The sequence below is a fragment of the Pelodiscus sinensis genome, chromosome 1, assembly GCF_052426305.1.
Source record: "Pelodiscus sinensis isolate ZL-2025 chromosome 1, ASM5242630v1, whole genome shotgun sequence".
In the NCBI taxonomy this organism is placed as follows: Eukaryota; Metazoa; Chordata; order Testudines; family Trionychidae; genus Pelodiscus; species Pelodiscus sinensis.
The window spans coordinates 358,524,952-358,539,436 of NC_143052.1; the positions used below are offsets into that span (position 1 = coordinate 358,524,952).

Genomic DNA, 14,485 nt, shown 5'->3' on the forward strand with positions numbered 1-14,485 from the left:
AATTCACAGACACTTACCTTCCTTCCTCCCCCTTCCCACCCCCCCCCCGCATCCCCCTTCTGTTCTGCAATGTGATTTGTCCTTTTCATATTTGTTCATTTTTTTTAATTGTATCCTTTGGTATATATGGTTGTGACTACTTTCTTCCACTATTTGATCTGAGGAAGTGGGTCTGGCCCACGAAAGCTCATCATCTAATAAACCATCTTGTTAGTCTTTAAAGTGCTACATTGTCCTGCATTTTGCTTCAACTACCCCAGACTAACACGGCTACATTTCTATTTCTTTTATTAGTTTTAAACCTGCTGCCCATTAATTTCATTTGGTGTCCTCTAGTCCTTATATTATGGGAACTAATGAATAACTTTTCTTTATTCACTGGCTCTACAATAAAAAAATGTGGGTGAGAGGACCCAGTACCGTGTCGCCAGCTCCTTCTGCAAAGAGCTCAGTCAAACCTCTGTGACTCTGAAGGTCTGAACCAACACTTGCTCTCTCTGTTCCTGTCATGGGAAGGTTCCATTTCCTTCATTCCCACGCCTCCCCTGAGCTGCAGCACCAAACTTTAGGCCTCTTTATGATGAAAGAACCGAAAGAGTCTTTCCCGGATCTGTTTGGTCCTCACCCCAAAGATTATGGGGTTCAGCATGGAGGGCGTCAAGAGACACAGATTGGCAAAGAGGACGTGGAAATGCAGAGGAACGTTCTGTGCAAAACGTTGCAAGAGGGACAGGAAGAGACCTGGGATGTAAAAGGCCACAATGGCGCAGAGGTGGGAGGTGCAGGTCCCAAAAGTCTTGAGCCGGGCGTCCTTGGTGGGGAGGCGGAAGATGGCCCTGAGGATCTGGGTGTAGGAAATAGTAATAAAAGTCACATCCAAACCATTTACACAGAACAGCACAAAGAGGCCGTAGTAGTTACTGGCACTTGTGTCACCGCAGGCCAGGCTCACCACGGCGATGTGCGCACAGAATGGACCAGGGATATGGTCAGTTCTGCAATACACCCATCGACTCGCCAGCCCTGGAATGGGCAGTGTGATTACAGCACCACGCAGCACCACAGTCAGAGCAATCCTGACCACAATCGGGTTTGCCAGGATGGTGGAATGTCTCAGGGGATGGCAGATGGCCACGTACCGATCGAACGCCATGGCCACGAAGATCCCTGACTCCATCACAGAGAAGCAGAGCACCAAGTACATCTGGGTGAAGCAGTCACTGAAATCGATCTCCCTGGATTTGAACCAGAAGATGCTCAGTAACTTGGGCTGGATGGTTGTGGACAGAATTATGTCACTGACAGAGAGCATGCAGAGGAAATAGTACATGGGCTCATGGAGGCTCGGCTCCGTCTTCACGATGAACAGGATGGTGATGTTCCCCAGGATAGCTATGGCATAGATGGCTCCAAAGGGGATGGAGATCCAGACATAGAACGGCTCCAGTCCAGGGAAGCCCAGCAGGATGAAGGTGGAGGGGTTGGTGAAGTGGGTTGTGTTGAAACCGGACATGGAGCAGGGTAGAGGATGTCCAACGCTGAGGCAGAACAGCGTCTCCTGCACGTACCGTACAATCCCCTGAGTGACTGTATGGGCCCAGAGTCTAGGATGATGGTCACAGCACAAATGCCTGGATAGAGAGGCAATGTTAATATTAGACAGTGCATGCAAAACTGGAGACTCTTCTCCTGGTTGCAGTAGATTGGTCACACTTCACCCACAGAAAAACATTTTCAGTGTTCAGAAAAATGAATATAAATAACTAACCACTTTGATGCCAACTCCATATTTTTGGAACGTGTCCATAATTCCTATGATTTGACTGGAACAATGGGGACTTGGTGGGATGACTCACATGTCTGAAGTACTGTCATGGAGGGGGGATAAATTGTTCAGGGAGGAAAAGGAGGAGGAATTGCACTGTATGTAAGAGAGCAGAAGGATTCCTCAGAGCTCCAGGGCCAGCGCTACCATGAGGTAAACTGAGGGAGCCACCTCAGGTGCCAGACTGGAGTGGAGGGTGCCACTAGGACCCAGAGTATAGACACTTGTGTCTGCTGCTGTTAGTTCTCCTTTATTGGGGTAGGGAGCAGAGCAGTCCCATGAGAGGAGAAGAACAGGAAGAAGGCAGAATTGAGACCTTTCAAAGTTTTGGCCCAAGCAACAGGACATGGGGGCATCATTTGAGCTCCCCGCCTCAGGTGCCAAAATGTTGTGGGCCGGCCCTGCAGATCTTCAGTTTATAGAGGGAGAAAAGCCTGTTGAGAGTCTATGGATTAAATTCAGAGGTGGGAGCAACAGGGGTGATGTAGTGGTTGGTGTCTGCTCTAGACAACTGGATCAGGTGAGTGAGGCAGACGAGGCTTTCTTCAGACAACTGAGATAAGATTCCAGATCACAGGCCTTGGTTTTCATGGGGGACTCAGTGGTTTGAGCAGTGGCCTGCTAACCCAAGGTTGTGAGTTCAATCCTTGTAGAGGACATTTGGGGCAAAAATTTGTCAGGGGTGATCCTTGGTCCTACTGTGAGGGCAGGGGACTGGTATTAATGACCTTTTCAAGGTCCCTTCCAGTTCTTGGAGATAGGCAATCTCAATTAATTTAATTTATCTGTTGGGAGACCAGTACACAGACAATCCAGGAAGTTTTTGGAGAACGTTGGGGTGCAAGTGGTGAAGGAACCAAGCAGGGACCATGCACAGCATGACCTGCTGCTCACAAACAGGGAGGAATGAGTGGGGGAAGTAGAGGTAACAACCTGGGAAGTAGTAATCATGAGATGGTCGATTTCAGGACCCTGACCAAAGGAAGAAAGGGGGGCTGCAAAATACACACCCAGGACTTCAGAAAAGCAGACTGTGATTCCCACAGAGAATTGATGGTCAGGATTCCCTGGGATACTTACATGAAGGGAAAGGAGTCCGGGAGAACTGGCAGTATTTTAAAGAAGCCTTATTGAAGGCACAGGAACAAACCATCCCGATGGTCAGTAAGAAAAGCAAATATGGTAGGTGATAAGATTATCGTAGCAATGAAATCCTTGGAGATCTTAAACACAAAAAGGAAGCTTATAGGAAGTGGAAACTTGGACAGATGACTAGGGAGGCGTATTAATATATTGCTTGAGCATGTAGAGGAGTTATCAGGAAGGCAAAAGTGCAATTGGAATTGCTGCCAGCAAAGGACGGGGAGGGTAACAAGAAAAGTTTCTCCAAGGATGTTAGCAATAAGAGGGTGATCAGAGAGGGTGTGGGGCCCTTACAGGCTGAGTGAGGTGACCCAGGGTATGTCTACACTGCAGAGAGTTTTTCTGGAAAAACGGCCATATTTTCTGAATAAACCTTCAGTTATGTCCACAATGCAATCACATATAGGCCGTGTCCAGACTCAGGGTTTTTTTCGGGAAAAGTAGCCTTTTCCCGAAAAAACTTCCCCTGCGTCCAGACTCAAGCCGCGTTCTTTCGAAATTATTTCGAAAGAACGCGGCTTTTCTTTCGATGGCGGTAAACCTCAATTTACGAGGAAGAACGCCTTCTTTCGAAAGTTCCTCTTTCGAAAGAACGCGTTCTTCAATGTAAATAGGCCGTCTTCAAAAGAGAGCATCCAGACTCGCTGGGTGCTCTCTTTTGAAAAAGCGGATTTCTCTTTCGAAAGATCCGCCTGCAGTCTAGACGCGATCTTTCGAAAGAGGCTTTTTCGAAAGAAGCCTGCAGTCTAGACATAGCCATAGAGTATGTCTACACTACCACCCTAGTTCGAACTAGGGTGGTTAATGTAGGCAACCGAAGTTGCAAATGAAGCCCGGGATTTAAATTTCCTGGGCTTCTTTTGCATCTTGCTGGGCATCGCCATTTTTAAATCCCTGCTAGTTCGGACTCCGTGCCCGCGGCTACACGCGGCATGGAGTAAGTAGTTCGGATTAGGCTTCCTATTCCGAACTATCGGTACACCTTGTTCCACCACTTTCAAACAAAAATCAAAAGAACAGAGGGGTTTTCCAACATTGGTAAACCTTTTTCTATGAGGAAGAAACCTTTTTCCAAAAGAACTCTTGAAGGTGTGTGTGGACGGGGAAGAGGGAGTTCTTTCAAAAGAAGAGGACAGAGGAGAAAGCACATACATACATGCAAGATAGCCTCTGTTCAGCGTGGACGCTATCTTTCGAAAAAGCAGATCATCAATTCACTTCTGCTGTGTTGACGCTCCCTTTCGGAAGAAGTTTCTTTCGGAAGATCCCTTCTGGAAAAGCTTCTTCTGAAAGAAACCTGCAGTCTAGACATAGCCCGAGTGATAGATGATATGGGAAAAGCTGAAGTACTCGATGCTTCCTTCATGTCTGTCTTCATAGACCAGGTCAGCTCCCAGACTACTGCACTGGGGAGCACAGTATGGGAAGGTGGTGGACAGCTTTGGAGAAGAACTATTTAGAAAACCTAGACATATGTAAATCTATGGGTTTGGGTTTAATGCATCTGGGGGTGCTGGGGGAGTTGGCAAATGTCACTGCGGAGCCTTTGGCCATTATCTTTGAACACTTGTGGAGATCGGGAGAGATCCCAGATGATTGGAAAAAAGCAAATGTCGTGCCCATCTTTAAAAAAGAGAAGACGGACAAAACAGGGAACTACAGACCAGTCAGCCTTACCTCAGTCCCCGGAAAAATCATGGAGGGGATCCTCAAGGAATCCATTTTGAAGTACTTGAAAGAGAGGAAAGTGAACTGGAATAGCCAAAATGGATTCACCAAGGGCAAGTCATGCCTCACCAACCTGATTGCTTTCCACCATGAGGTAACAGGCTCTGTGGACATAGGGAAGTCAGTGGATGTGATATGCCTTGACTTTAGTAAAAAGTGTTTGATACGGTCTCCCACAATATTCTTGCCAGCAAGTTAAGGAACTATGCATTGGACAAATGGACTGTCAGCTGGATAGAAAGCTAGCTACGGGGTGCCTCGATGTCTGGTTGGCGATCGTTGTCAAGCAGGGCACCCCAAGCATCATTTCTAGGGCCGGTTTTGTTCAACATCTTTATCAATGACCTGGCTGAGGAGATGGATTGCACCCTCGGCAAGGCTGCAGATAACACTAAGCTAGGGGGAGAGGTAGATACACTGGAGGGCAGGATTGGGGTCCAGAGTGACCTAGACACATTAGAAGATTGGGCCAAAAGAAATCTGATGCGATTCAACAAGGACAAGTGCAGCATCCCACACTTGGTGTGGAAGAATCCCAAACACTGTTACAGGCTGGGGACCAACTGGCCTGCCTCGGTTTGGGTGGCATGGTCCCTGTAAAGCTTGTCACAGAGAGCAAGGGAATTTCTGAGGCTGGCTTTGCGAATGGAGAATGCTGTTGTACTAAGAGGAAAGTCTGAAATAGAAGCCTGGGTATCACAGGGCGGGCGTGAGGCCTCAGGCCTAGGCAGCAATGGGGGAGACTTTGCTCATAGAAAGCAGAGGGAAGTGGTGAGCCACGGAAGTTGGCAAGATTAGGGCTGATATCACAGAAACACCCAGGCACAAGAGGCATGAGGTACAGGCTGTGAGCACATTCCAGAGGGGTGGTAACACAACACCTGGTGAAAAGAGATCTTGGTACCAATACATTCCGTATGGATAACAGGAACCCACTGACCCGGGTTCAGTACGGGGTGTCAACTGACAGCAGGAGCGATAGAAATTGAACCTCCCCACATGAGGTAAGGGATGGTAACTAAGCAAGAGGAGGTGGTGACTGGTTCACCAGGAGGGGTGGGTAACCATTCTCAGGGTACGTCTAAACTACATGGCTCCGTCGATGGAGCCATGTAGATTTGTTTGTTTGGCAAAGGGAAATGAAGCCGCGATTTAAATAATCGCGGCTTCATTTAAATTTACATGGCTGCCACACTGAGCCAATAAACAGCTGATCAGCTGTTTGTTGGCTCAGCGCGCTAGTCTGGACGCTCCCCTGTCGACATGAAAGACTTTTATCGACCTCCCCGGTAAACCTCATCCTACAAGGCATAACAGGGAGGTCGATAGAGGGCTTTCAGGTCAGCGTGGGAGCGTCCAGACTAGTGCACTGAGCCGACAAACAGCTGATTAGCTGTTTGTCAGCTCAGCGCAGCAGCCATGTAAATTTAAATGAAGCCGCAATTATTTAAATCGCCGCTTCATTTCCCTTTGCCGATCAGCCTAATCTACATGGCTCCATCGATGGAGCCATGTAGTTTAGACACACCCTCAGAGAGTTGTTCTTAATGGTTCACAATCCTACTGGAAAGGCCTAACAAATGGAGTTCCACAGGAGTCTATTTTGGAACTGGTTCTGGTCAAAATCTTCATCAACTATGTAGATATTGGTATAGAGGGTACACTCATTAAGTTTGCAGATGATCCTAAGCTAGCAAGGGTGACAAGGGCTTTGGCAGATGGGGTCAAAATTCAAAATGATCTGGACAAACTGGAGAAATGGTCGGAGGTAAACAGGATGAAGTTTAATAAGGAGAAATGCAAAGTGCTCCGCTTAGAAAGGCATAATCAGTTTCACACACACAGAATCAGTTTCACACACACTGTCTAGGAAGGAGTACGGCAGAAAGGGATCTTGGTGTTATAGTGTACAAATATAGGCGACATAGCGGACCACAAGCTAAATATGAGTCAACAGTGTGACAACTGTTGCAAAAAAACAAACTTGATTCTGAGATGCATTACCAGGTATGTTGTGAGTAAGACACAAGAAGTCATTCTTCCGCTCTTCTCTGCACTGATTAGGCCTCACCTGGAGTATTGTGTCCAGTTCTGGGCACCACATTTCAAGAAAGATGTGGAGAAATTGGAGAGGGTCCAGAGAAGAGGAACAAGAATGATGAAATATAACTTAGATAGGGCCACGATAAGGTGGGTGCATAATTGGCTGGATAACCGTAGTCAGAGAGTTGTTGTTAACGGTTCTAAATCCTGCTGGAAAGGGATAACAAGTGGAGTTCCTCAAGGGTCTGTTTTGGGACCCGTACTATTCAATATCTTCATCAATGATGTAGATATTGGGATAGAGAGTACTCTTATTAAGTTTGCAGATGATACCAAACTGGGTGGGGTTGCAACTTCTTTGGAGGATAGGGACATAATTCAAAATGACCTTAGCAAGTTAGAGAAATGGTCAGAGGTAAACAGGATGAGGTTTAATAAGGAGAAATGCAGAGTGCTCCACTTAGGAAGGAACAATCAGTTCCATACATACAAGATGGGAAGCGACTGTCTAGGAAGGAGCATGGCGGAAAGGGATCTAGGGGTCATAGTGGACCACAAGTTGAATATGAGTCAACAGTGTGATGCTGTTGCAAAAAAAGCAAATATGATTCTAGGTTGTATCAACAGGTGTGTTGTAAGCAAAACTCGTGAAGTCATTCTGCCGCTCTATTCTGCACTAGTTAGGCCTCAGCTGGAGTACTGTGTCCAGTTCTGGGCGCCACATTTCAAGAAAGATGTGGAGAAATTGGAAAGGGTACAGAGAAGAGCGACAAGAATGATTAAAGGTTTAGAGAACATGACCTATGAAGCCAGGCTTCATGAACTGGGCTTGTTTAGTTTGGAAAAAAGAAGATTAAGGGGGGACATGATAGCGGTTTTCAAATATCTAAAAGGGTGTCACAAGGAGGAAGGCGAAAATTTGTTCCTCTTGGTTTCTGAGGACAGGACAAGGAGTAATGGGCTTAAAGTGCAGCAGGGGAGGTTTAGATTGGACATTAGGAAAAAATTCCTAACTGTCAGGGTGGTCAAATATTGGAATAAATTGCCAAGGGAGGTGGTGGAATCTCCCTCTCTGGAGATATTTAAGAACAGGTTAGATAGACATCTGTCAGGGATGGTGTAGACGGAGCTTGGTCCTGCCTTGAGGGCGGGGGGCTGGACTCGATGACCTCTCGAGGTCCCTTCCAGTCCTATTATTCTATGATTCTATGATTCTATGAAAGGTCTAGAGAACATGACCTATGAGGGAAGGCTGAAAGAACTGGGCTTGTTTAGTTTGGAAAAGAGAAGACTGAGGGGGGACATAATAGCTGTTTTCAGGTATCTAAAAGGGTGTCATAAGGAGGAGGGAGAAAACTTGTTCATCTTGGCCTCTGAGGATAGAACAAGAAGCAATGGGCTTAGACTGCAGCAAGGGAGTTTTAGGTTGGACATCAGGAAAAACTTCCTACCTGTCAGTGTGGTGAAACACTGGGATAAGTTGTCTAGGGAGGTTGTGGAATCTCCATCTCTGGAGATATTTAAGAGCAGGTTAGATAGACATCTATCAGGGATTGTCTGTGGTGCTTGGTCCTGCCATGAGGGCAGGGGACTGGACTTGATGACCTCTCAAGGTCCCTTCCAGTTGTAGTGTTATGATTCTATGAAAATCAAAAGGGTATGTCTACACTAGCCCTCTAGTTTGCACTAGGGAGGCTAAATGTAGGCATTCGAAGTTGCAAATCAAGCCCGGGATTTAAATATCCCGCGCTTGATTTGCATCTTCCTGGCCGGTCGCCATGTTTGAAATTTACAAGTCTGGACTAACTGCCCGCGTCTACACGTGGCAGGAAACCGGTAGTTCAAATTAAAGCCCTAGTTTGAACTACCTGTTCAACCTCATTCCAGGAGGAATAACAGGTAGTTTGAGCTAGGGGGCTAGTGTAGACATAGCCTAAGAGATTATTTAAACAAATATTTTGGAGAAATGTTAGGAACAGTGGAAGGGCTGGGCTTGGAGTAATTAGAGAAGACTAGGAATTATATCTTGCCAATCAACAAAATGGAAAACAGGTCTTGTGAACTCAGATTTCTTTCATCATTTAATGTCATGTTTGGGTGATCAGGGGAATCTTGCACATGCAACAGACTTGTGTTTCGCTGCCGCATTCATTTTAGAAGGGGAAAATATTCGTATGAAAACCAACACTATCCAATTCCAGCAGAGCACACGTGAAAGGGAATGAATGGCGTGTAACTGAGCGAATGCAGAAAGGCGTCGTCAATGGGCAATTGGCAGCAAAAGGGGCTGTATCCAATGGGATTGAGCTGGGATCAATTCTAGGTCTGATTTTCATCACTATTTCCATCAGGGATCTGGACGTACAGAGAAACTCACTGCCGATAAAATCTGTGGCCGACACAAAGGCCGGCAGAGGGGTGACAATGGGGAGTCCAGGGCAGGCACGGATTGATCTGGAGCATTGGTGAGTGGGGACCAGGCAAACAGAAGGGCTGAATAAAGAGAAATGCAAAGTTACCTGCTCAGAACAGGGAAGGCAGGACAGACCCTGCGACCCGGGAGCTGGGTTGTGGAACCCAGGGACCCTGAGCCAGAGTTAGGGGTCAAAGTGCAGCCCCCACTCCTCGTGAGCTCTTCGTGTGATATGGTGACATGAAGATCTGGTGCGATCCATGGACACCACATCAGGGGAGAGGTGAGCTGGAGGAGGGGAAGAGTTTCCCCTCTGGACGTGGCCCTGGTGACAATAGTGCGCAGCCCTGGTGCCAACACGACAATGGGGATGCCGAACGTGTGGAACGGGAGCGGAAGAGAGCTCCGGAACGACCGGGTGCTGGACAAAGGGCTGTAACAGGGAAAACAACTTTCCTTTGTGTTACACAGTAATCACAGAGAAGAACCTGGCCGAGAAAGGCCCAAATGGGGAAACGTAAACGAGACGCATCCCAGCTGGGAACGAGGCCAAAGGTTGCACACTCGGAATGATTAACCATTCGTGTAGCCTGCCCAGGGACGTGGGAGATTCTCCAGCGCCCCGTGTCGGCAGAGCCAGACTTTTCTGGCCAATCTGCTGAGGGCTTGTCTGTGCTGAGAAGGCCACACAGCCCCGGCACAGCGCTCCTTGGAGACACCAGTAACACAGCCCGCAGGGTTCCCCCCTTAGCGCAGGTAACCCCTCCCCGTGAGCCGGCAGCTAGGTGAGGGGAGGGATTCGCCTGGAGATTTCAGGCTCTCTGCAGTGGAGTCAGGGGGAAATAGCCACAAATCACGGCGGGTGGGTTTGTATCTGTTTCTAAAAAGGGAAATGCAGTGGGGGTGTATCGCCAGGCACAGGGCATGCCCGTCAGACGGTGAGGGTAACACTTTACATGGTGTGGACAGGCCCATGGAGCTCTGTGTTCAGCTTGGGCTGTTGGAAACGGGAGGGATTCAGAGGTACGTGACAGAGCGATTTGTTCTCTTCCCGCACAGGGCAGGGCCAGAGGGAATTGGTCCAAACGGTTGCTCAGAGAACGGAGATGAAGTCTCAGGAGAAACTTCCGACCAGGAAGCAGAGAACGAAGGTTCACATGCCTGGGAAGCGCATGGAAGGCCTTTCAGTGGCAGTTTTCAGAAAGAGGCAGGACGCCCGCCTGTCCAGAGATGGTTTGGACCGAACACGTCCTGCCTCTTGGCAGGGTCAGACTAGCTGGACTTTTTCGTCCCTTCTGACCCTGCTGCTCCGTGATTCTGCAAAGCACAATCTGAGTGCGAGCCGGGCCTGGGTCGGGGCACACCCAGTCTGATTCCTACATAACACAGGACATGAATTGTAACCACATTACCGGCCACCTCCTGGCTTTCCAGGAGATAAACATCAGTCAGCAGCTACTTCCCCTCCCTGCTGATCAGCCGGAGCCTGAGGGGCCGGAGGGGGCTGGGCAGGCTCCGTGCAGTGACCCTCAGCCGGCTGCTCCGCTCTGTGCTCACGTCTCACTCCAAGGGAGCTTCTCCTCAGAGTGGCCTGAGCAAAGTATGGGCCGGGCCCTTAGATTTTGCCCTCGCCTTGCACATCGACTGACCTCTCCCACCCTGCATCTCCCTGCACCACGGACATGCAGCCACTTCCGTGCCGGAGCAGGTCAGCAGGGGCGGGCTGGGGCACAGAGGGACGTTGTGTGATACTGGAGCAAACTCACCCCCGGGGGAAGGGCCCTGAATGTCTCCAAAAAGTAAATACAAGAGACCCACCGTCAGTCCCGCCACGTCCCCGTTGGCCTGGCTGGGCGAGCGGGGCAGCTCCTCAGGAAGATACGGTGCCTGTGAGCTCCGAGAGGGTAGAGTCAGGTGGCCATGTCCCCGCCTCTCTCAGCCCGGCACCGGCAGGAACACGCCGCGCTGAGAGCCGGCAGAGGAGAGGGCATTCTTATAGCACAGCGCTGGGCCGGCCCGGGGACACGCAACAGCTAGATGCTAAGTGGCTGCAGACCAGCCTGTCCATGCTTTGGTGTTAATTACCCAGCTGTAGAGGTAAACAGCAATTAAGGGCCCTGCCCCACAGGAGAGGAGAACTCCTGGGCTCCAGGCTGGGTCCGCGAGGAATTGGCAGCTCATCTCTGTATATTTAAGAATTATAGTTGATTAGGGAAAAAAAAAACACCCCAGGGATGCGTTTCCAGAGAGTGTAATACAACAGGACGCCCGGGGGGGATGGGAAGGTGGCAGACAGGCAGATCTGCACACACAAGACTGACGGGACACAAGACTTTCTGCAGGCACAAGGGCCTCTCGTTAAGGCCCCACAGATCCATGATACTCCCCAGTAACTAGCCTGATCCTGGGCAGCCCCTTCCCTTGAAAGGCCTTGAAATGACATAGGAAGGGCAGTGTGTCAGGGAGCTCAGATCCCCATTCTACGGATAGGTAAACTGAGGCACAGGGCGACGTGAATTGGCCAAAGACACACAGGGAATGAGATGCAGGATGACAGACAGAGGCCAGGAGTCCTGACTCCCCTGCCACGTCTAAGTCTCTTTTCATGCCAGCGGTCCCTTGGTGGGGACCGTTCGTGAGGTGGGAGGCAGAGGAAAGGCTGGGAGATGGGGCTGAGTCTTCCCCGTCCTCGCCAGCGGGACCTGAAGGTCTCAGAGCTGGCTGGAGTTTGGGAGTTCCTGAGACTCCCCTTCCCCTCTCACTCAGAGACCTGCCCACCCAGCACCGGCCCTGGGGTCGCTCTGCGGGATCCGACTCACTAAGGGCAACAGGAACAGACTGTTCCCGCGAGCGCAGTGTAGCCGGGGCTCTGCAGAGCGGACAGAGACATTCCCCTCGGCCCCACAGCGGCTCTGGTCCAAGGGGGGCCCTGTAGGCAGGATACAGGCAGGACTGGTGTTGGCGTTGGTTTGGTCTCTGCCTTCCGGACCCCCAGCGCTGGGCTCTGCCTGCCCCTCTGGCTAATGGGGCTATTGCTCTGGGGCGGAGGACATGAGGTTTTCTGCACTGGAACGAGACTGAACAAACCTCCTGTCCGAGCTGAACAGGGGCATGAAATCCACCTTTCCACCCTTTCAACTGCCAGCGCCCCATGGCCTTTGCCACCATGAGAATGACCCAAGTTTCATCCAGCCCTGTGGCCTGTTGTCCAACAGCGGCCAATGCCGGGTGCCCCAGAGGGCACGAACCGAACAAGAAATCACCAAGTGACCCTCCCTGGCATGACTATGAGGGGTAGCCAGCAGCCTGGGGATTAAGGGGTTAACTAAACCTAGCCAGGTGGGGTGGCCAATAGGAATGTAGGTGGGACTTTCAAACTGGGACAAAGGAATTTGGGGTTTTTCTTTTAGTCTGGCTCTTTTGGCCTCTGCTTCTACTTCCATTCGCCTTGTCTCTGCTTTTATTGCTGCTAGTCTCTCCAGATGTTCTTGCTGGGCACGCTTCTCCTCGGCCTCTCGTTGTGCCCGCCTGGCCTCGAACTCGGCGTCTCGTTGTGCCCGCCTGGCCTCGGCCTCTCCTTGTGCCCGCCTGGCCTCGAACTCGGCCTCTCCTTGTGCCTGCCTGGCCTCGAACTCGGCCTCTCCTTGTGCCCGCCTGGCCTCGAACTCTGCCTCTCCTTGTGCCCGCCTGGCCTCGAACTCGGCCTCTAGTTGTGCCCGCCTGGCCACGGCCTCTCCTTGTGCCCGCCTGGCCTCGAACTCAGCCTCTTGTTGTGCCCGCCTGGCCTCAGCCTCGGCCTCTCCTTGTGCCCGCCTGGCCTCAGCCGAGGTCTCTTGTTGTGCACGCCTGGCCTCGGCCTCTCCTTGTGCCTGTCTGGCCTCGGCCGAGGTCTCTCTTTGTGCCCATCTGGCCTCGGCCGAGGTCTCTTGGGGTACGTCTACACTGCATGCCTCTGTCGGCAGAGGCATGTAGATTTGTTTATTCAGCAAAGGTAAATGAAGCCGCGATTTAAATGATCACGGCTTCATTTACATTTACATGGCTGCCGCGCTGAGCCAACAAACAGCTGATCAGCTGTTTGTCGGCTCGGCCGCTAGTCTGGACATTCCCCCTGTCGACATCAAAGCCCTTTGTCGGCAGCTCCGGTAAACCTCATTCCACGAGGAATAACGGGGCTGCCGACAAAGGGCTTTGATGTCGACACCCGCGCGTCGACATTTAAATCGCGGCTTCATTTGCCTTTGCCTATAACCCTAATCTACATGCCTCTGACGACAGAGGCATGTAGTCTACACACAGCCTTGTTGTGCACGCCTGGCCTCGGCCTCTCGTTGTGCTAGCCTTGCCTGGTGTTCTTGTTCCTCACGCTCAGTTTGTGCTCGCCTCTCCTCTATCCGTAGGAGAAGCTCAACCTCTTTCTGAGTTAGAGGTCTGCCAACTGCCTTACAGACAGTTTCCCATAGAGGAGGCAGAGGTGAGGGAGGAGCAGCGCTGCTGTACATCGCTCCCGCCCTCTCCTTGGGGTATAAGTCGTACTTTCTATACCAATATCTAAATCGTTGATGAAAATATTGAACAGAGCTGATCCAAAAAGAGACCCCTGCGAAACCCCACTTGTTATGCCTTTCCAGCAGGATAGAGAACCATTAATAACTACTCTCTGAGTACAGTTATCCAGCCAGTTATACACCCACCTTATAGTAGCCCCATCTAATTTGTATTTACCTTGTTTATTGATAAGAATATCATGCGAGACCGTATCAAACATCTTACTAAACTCTAGGTATCCCACATCCACAGCTTCTCCCTTAACCACAAGACTCATTATCCTATCAAAGAAAGCTATCAGATTGGTTTGACATGATTTGTTCTTTACAAATCCATGTTCTTTACAAATTCCTACTTGAAAGTAGGAACAAGAGATCCTCCGGAAAAGGGCTTATTTTCTGGAGAATCACATCTAGACTGGCGCTTTTCTCCGGCTTATCCCCAAGCCGGAAAAAAGCAGCAGCCATGTAAATGCAAATGCTGCGGGGGTATTTAAATCCCCCACGGAATTTGCAATTCAGAAGTCTACATTAGCATCCCTTTTCCGGAAAGGGATGCCAATGTAGACGTAGCCCAAATGTTTAAAGATAATTTCCTTAATTACTTCCTCTATTATCTTCTCTGGCAAAAAGTTAAACTAATTGGTCTGTAGTTTCCTGGGTTGTTCTTATTTCCATTTTTATAGATGGGCACTAGATTGTCCCTTTTCCAGTCCTCTGGAATCTCTCCTGTCTCCCATGATTTTCCAAAGATGATAGCTAGAGGCTCAGATACCTCCTCTATCA

General features: G+C 49.9%; 1 long non-coding RNA gene across 1 annotated transcript in view; it reads left to right on the plus strand.

Annotated features, from left to right (window-relative positions):
* The window catches only part of LOC142827756 (uncharacterized), a 32,690-nt gene extending 22,080 nt beyond the window's left edge, over positions 1-10,610 (plus strand). Inside the window, exons 2-3 of the long non-coding RNA XR_012902485.2 lie at positions 9,091-9,204; positions 10,212-10,610. This is a non-coding gene — a long non-coding RNA (uncharacterized LOC142827756). The remainder of the gene's footprint in view (positions 1-9,090; positions 9,205-10,211) is intronic.
* Positions 10,611-14,485: the final 3,875 nt, after the last annotated feature.